Raw genomic sequence first — 6,157 nt, forward strand, 5'->3', positions numbered from 1 at the left:
TTTAGACTGATAACAGTCCTTATCAGGACAGAAAATGAAGAGAAATGTAAATATTGTAACCATTACCCCAAAAAATATCTCAAACAGAAGAGCAATAAAAACTGGACTGGATAAAAACTTCCCCACTCCAAAAAAATGAGGTTTCCTAAATACTATACCTATATTCTGCCACCTAAACCTCCCTTAAATTTAAGTGATAGAAATCATTTTAAAGTTTCAGAACTTTTTAAAGTACAGAATTAGTGAGAGGAGAGTCTAATAGTGTTTCATAGCCTTAAGGAAGCACAGGGCAAGCTTCAGAATGGAAAATGTCAATTTACAGTGTCCCAGTTTTTTAAATATGATGGCAGACTATCTATGTACATTCTCTTCATAACTAAAAGCTATTCAGCCTCTGGCTTTTGTCAATAAAGGTGTCAAGGCTTGTTTCATGGTGTATGGTAAATGTGAATAAGTGCGTGTAATAATATACAGTATATAGGAGAATACAAAATATATACGCCACACATGAAACACTATAGAATAAAGCCTTAAATTGAATTCCAAACAGACCCCAAGATTTAATTATAATAATATATAGACACTTCTTGAACTCACTAACTCACCTCACCTGTCCCCAATCATGAAGAATAGGTATTCAGATGGAGATGATGGAAGGTATCATCCCTCCAAATCTCACCATGTGATTGGCAGATGGTCTGAAACGCTAAGTTTAAGCGTTGCATTAATTCAATCTTAGCTTTTTCCATTCATATGAAGCACTTTTATCATTGTGGAACACAGTAAATATAAGTCATGAACTACCACAGGTGAACTCTTCTTCGGAGCTGACTTCACCTAATGGTCCTATCCATTGGACACTCAAATATGGTTGATGAACTGGAAACCCTATTGGGAGGTCTATCAGGAGTTTATATAACCAAAAACTGAACATGAGCTGTGCCTGTGTTGGTCATAGGGCATTTTGTCCTATAAAGGACACCTTAATAAGACCTTAATGGCCACACAGATGATTCAAATCTAACATTTCTGACCTGGTAAAAAATACTGCCTAGCCACTCTCTCCAATCATCCGATGACCTACAAAATTACTTCCTCACTCATAACCCCATCACACGCACATCTCCAAGACTTTTCTACAGCTGCCCCAATTCTCTGGAATGGTCTTCCTCGTTCTATTTGGCTTGCTTCGACTTTCTGCTCATTTAAAAAAGCCCTCAAAACCCAACGCTTCAACCTCACCCACCTGTCTTCTTCTGTCTTTTGAAACCGTCACTACTTCCCACCATTCCCTTCCTATTGTGTGATACTTCCCCCACCTCCTATATTGTAAGCTCTTCTGGTCAGGGTCCTCATCTCTGCACTGTCTGTCATTTGGAACCCCTATTTAATGTACAGTGCTGTGGAATTTGTTGGCGCTATATAAATCCTGTTTATTAATAATAACAAAGGGATGGGTGGTATGTAGAACTCTCCAATAAATGCAAGTTTTAACATATCTCTACCACCATTGTTAATACAATGGATTTTTCCACGCCTAAATAGCAGAACCCACAGAGCTTTGTTTTTAAAGGGTATTTGCATCACATCTATTCTTGAGTAAAGTCATCAAACAATCAATTCCAAGCTTTGCAAATATAAAGTAACAATCTTCTTAAGAGCTTAGGAACAACAAATGCTTATGGTATGAATGCAAAAAACCATCAGTCTAGAAATGCTTTCAGTGAATCAGATTTCCATTTTTCCATCTAGTTAACATGGAACACACTACGCCTAATGAACAGGAAAGGACAAACCCCAGAGGTTGGCTATCCTACACATTCCCCAAAAATGACCGGGACCACATTATTTTTGCAGCTTTACATAAGCCATTAAATATTCTTGGGCTTATTAAATTAACACATTTGCAGCTGATGCTGCCATAAGGCAAATTATAATAAACATTAATATTGATCAGAGTTTCACACAAGAAAAATCCCAGTTCTGAGCAACTACTCACACATTACACAGGCTTATAATTGTCTCACAATCATAAATTTTCTGTAACCTGCAATAATGAATTGCTGTAAAAGAATGCAAAGACAGCGACAGACATTTATCAAGACAAAAATAAAATCTAAATGTTACAATTTTATCAGGACCTATTTTGATGGGAGGGGAAAAAACTCCTCTACGTTCTTTTCTCCAGATGGTAATTTTCTGTGACATTTCTGTATAACAAGAAAGGGGCGCACATATCAATATCTCAGCAGGAGGGCACCGAGAATGTACAGAACAGAGTGAGCAAATTCTATTTACCCTTCAAAGTGGCATTGCAGTTTAACCTCAAAAAATGGGCATTTGTATGGATAATGTCAGTCTGCATGGCACATTAGGGAAGCAAGGCAGATAAGCAATGTTAAAAGAAGGATTTAAACTTTTTGGATACAATAAAAGTGTAACAGATTTCATAGTTGAAATTGTTTTAAATGGGTAGGCTGCATGCTCAGTAATGGTGCTGCATTTTGATAAATGGACCGAATGTATTTCTCAGCGATGTCACCGGTCGCTAATCAATGCATAGACCCTATTCTTAGCTACGTCATTGATTTGTAGTCAATTGATAATTGATGTAGTCATATTGATTGATTGATTGCCTGCTTAGTTAAGCAACTGGTTTCTAATAAGTGCATAAGCTGCATTCCCAGCTATGCCAACAGTCTCTAAAAAATGCATAAGACCCATTCTTAGCAATGTCAATGGTCTCTATTAGATAGATAGGCTGCATTTATAATGATGTCACCCATGACTTTACTGTTTTCATTTAAACTCACAAAAGTTGCTGCATCAACTCTACATAGAAGATATAAAGTATGACCATTGATTTGGCATTTAAAAAGTATACATTTAATAGAATAAAAATGCAAAAATATAAAGCAGGCTTTTAGAAGCTAAATATTTCTCTCCAGCTCTACTTTATAATGTTACAAAAGACAGGATACACGGACTTCTCTGTTATAAACATAAAACACATTCATTACAGCAAATACATTTCCCAGCTTAAATGGAAGCCAGTATAGTGGAAGTACATGTGACACAGCAGCTGAAACTTATACAATACCAAGAGAGCCACCAACAGGCAGAACAGAAGAGAAAACAGATCTGGCAAAAGCAAACCTATAAGTAACAAATCTGCTGAATGCACACGGCATGATTATGAATACAATTTGTACTGAACATTGATAAAATGTAGGCATGCTATTTGCTTTATGTCTACTTTTATTGATACATTCCACAATATTTTGCTGAAAGAAATCATCTGTTTAAGCTGACACTCTGTCTACAGTTCCTCTGAATAAGCCCAGATGTTTTTGTATCGAGGAGATGACCCCAAAAGATGAATACTGCAAACGACCATAATGGTAGAGTAATTATAAGACATATAATAGGACATAAAGGTAAAAAAAAATCATATTGAAAAACAGAAGAATCCTTCTGAAACACATCTGATTACCCATTCAGCCATGTTTCTTTATTTGCACTGTGGTCTTTGTTATGGACAATTAAACAAATATGGTGACAAGACTGTCCCTTGAAGGAAAGCTCCCATCAAAGTAAAAGAACATCTCTGGGTGTTTACTGCATGCAACATGCTGAAGATTCAGGTATTCTGACCGGGGTATACACAAAAATCAATTTACAACAATAATCTTATAAAAACTCACTAAGGTAATGTTGTTAGGTAAAAAAGCGCAACATTCAGCCCTGGAATATTCATTATATAGCTGCTTGCTTTGCAATGCTGTAACACCAATGCATCTGTATTGCTGGCCATTCACTTTAGTGCTGAACACACATCAATGTCTACAATTATAATACATCTACAAGGATCTGACAGCATAGAAGAGAGACGGGAAGGGATGTTTGGAAGAGGAACAAGGAAGGGACTACTAAAACATCCAAATTATATCAAACTAAAGAGGAAAAAGGGGAGATGTAAAAGATGGCAGAATAGAAGAGATGTGATCTGGTACAGGGAGAGGGAAGAGAAAGGCCCACAAAGAGGAAATTGTTCACAGTGAGTTAAAAAAAAAGGAAAGAGGAAAACTGAGCGGGAATGACGGAGCTACATAAAGTACAAACCCTGAAAGAGACTGCAAGAGACTCACACACCGCACATCCGGACAGTGAAAATTAAGTTAAAAGTGCAGGTTTCATTTAAAGTCAACTTATCAAGTGAATAGCCAAGTGATTTGTGGGTGAGAGAAGGTAGTGATAGCAAACAGTTCATAATATTGCCTAAAATTCCTATTCTGCCTATCAAGATGTATATTGTATACAAATTGCAAATGATGAATGCACTGCCTAATGTATACACAACTAAATACACATTGCATATGGTACCAAGGGCTATATACACATATAAGTGACTATAAACAGGGTTTATTCCTAAAAAGACGCACAATATATGGCTCATACCGATTTCATATCACAGAAGGGATTCAGTGTGCACAGCCTACAGAGGCTGCAAACCCCAACAGAAGAAGCAGCTACACATACAATATATGAGATAAATGGTAATGCACTTCAGATTTGGGGGGAAATGACATCCAGCAAGTACATTGCAATATCATACCAAGAGGCATACAATACATGATAACAGTATACATGGTGACTGCACTGATCTTAGCAAAGAAGCCTTTCTATAAATAGGTATCAGAACAAATGGAGAATAATATCAGTATTAAGCCACTGAGAGCGAACATCAAAATAAAGTCCTAGTGGAAAAATCAATTATAAATGATTCTTCCCTTCGTTTTTTCCCTTGAGGGTTCATACTTTGCATTCCTATATCACAACAGAGACAATATGAAGGCAGTAAAACTCATTCATTGATGTTTTCCATGTTCCCATATTATGTAAAAATAACACAACCCATGTAAGAGTGCTATCCTAGCAGAGTTGGGATCACACAGGTAACGTTCTTATAGGCACAGGAATAATGCTTCACGTGGGGCTCATTCACACCAGTGTTGTCATACATATTGCAGCATAACACACAGGAAAGCATACACTTATAAAAGAATAAAACATGAAACTGGTTGTGTTCACACCAGTGTGCTGCATTGATGTGTGATTGGAACATTGTCCAACCTGCTCATTTGATTGGCATTTGTCCATGTAGGTTAGCAGAATGGAGTCATTCACACTGTGTACAAACATGTCACAACTGTATCGAAAATGTGCCGGAACACTAAAAGGAATACAGATTCTTGGGATTTGAGGGGAAAGTTAAATATTAAAGAAATTTAATGATTACAACTGAGTTAAACAGATTCATCATTATGGTTTACCATGAATCCAGATATGTTACATTACCACAGGTATACAGGGTAATCTATAAAATAGCAGCAAGTAACGCTTGTACTAGATATGTCAGTGTGAAGATATATACACACACATAGACACACAAACACACACACTATACTAGTTTGTAATATTTGCAAGTACAGCACGTTCTCACAGTGAGACAATTTCGGTGCAGTATTTTGGATCAGAGTATTAATGGCTCAATATTTAGGATTAGGGAGATGTAACGTCCTCCATGTGTATACTGAGAATAATTTACCACAATTCTGCTGTAACCTTTATATATTGTACAGAAACATTTCATGATTTTGGTCATTAGATGCTCAGTGTGGGGGCTTTTCATTGATCCTCATATACCAGGGATGGAGAGGGGAGCCAAATTACAGGGAGAACATATAAAGCATCAGATCTGGGCGAATATCCCAACATCACACAACTGGATGGAAATAATAGAATGTGATGCTGAGAATCAGAGGAAAGCAGAGGAGGCTGAATGTTCTATCACAGATACATTGTAACATGTGAGAGAGTCAAAGAGTCTGAGGATGGCACACTCAGGAGATATACATGGCGGGCATAGGATGGCACACACAGAGAGTGTACATGGCTGGCATAGGATGGCACACACAGAGGATATACATGACTGGGATAGGATGGCACACAGAGGATGTACATGGCTGGCATAGGATGGCACATACAGAGGATGTACATGGCTGGCACAGGATGGTACACAGGGGGTGTACATGGCTGGCACACACAGGGGGTGTACATGGCTGGGATAGGATGGCACACACAGGGGGTGTACATG

General features: G+C 37.6%; 1 protein-coding gene across 1 annotated transcript in view; it reads right to left on the bottom strand.

Moving 5' to 3' along the window:
* The window catches only part of LOC140341185 (immunoglobulin superfamily member 21-like), a 158,747-nt gene that overhangs the window by 152,016 nt on the left and 574 nt on the right, over positions 1-6,157 (bottom strand). The window lies entirely within an intron of this gene.

The sequence above is a fragment of the Pyxicephalus adspersus genome, chromosome 11 (assembly GCF_032062135.1).
Source record: "Pyxicephalus adspersus chromosome 11, UCB_Pads_2.0, whole genome shotgun sequence".
Lineage (NCBI taxonomy): Eukaryota > Metazoa > Chordata > Amphibia > Anura > Pyxicephalidae > Pyxicephalus > Pyxicephalus adspersus.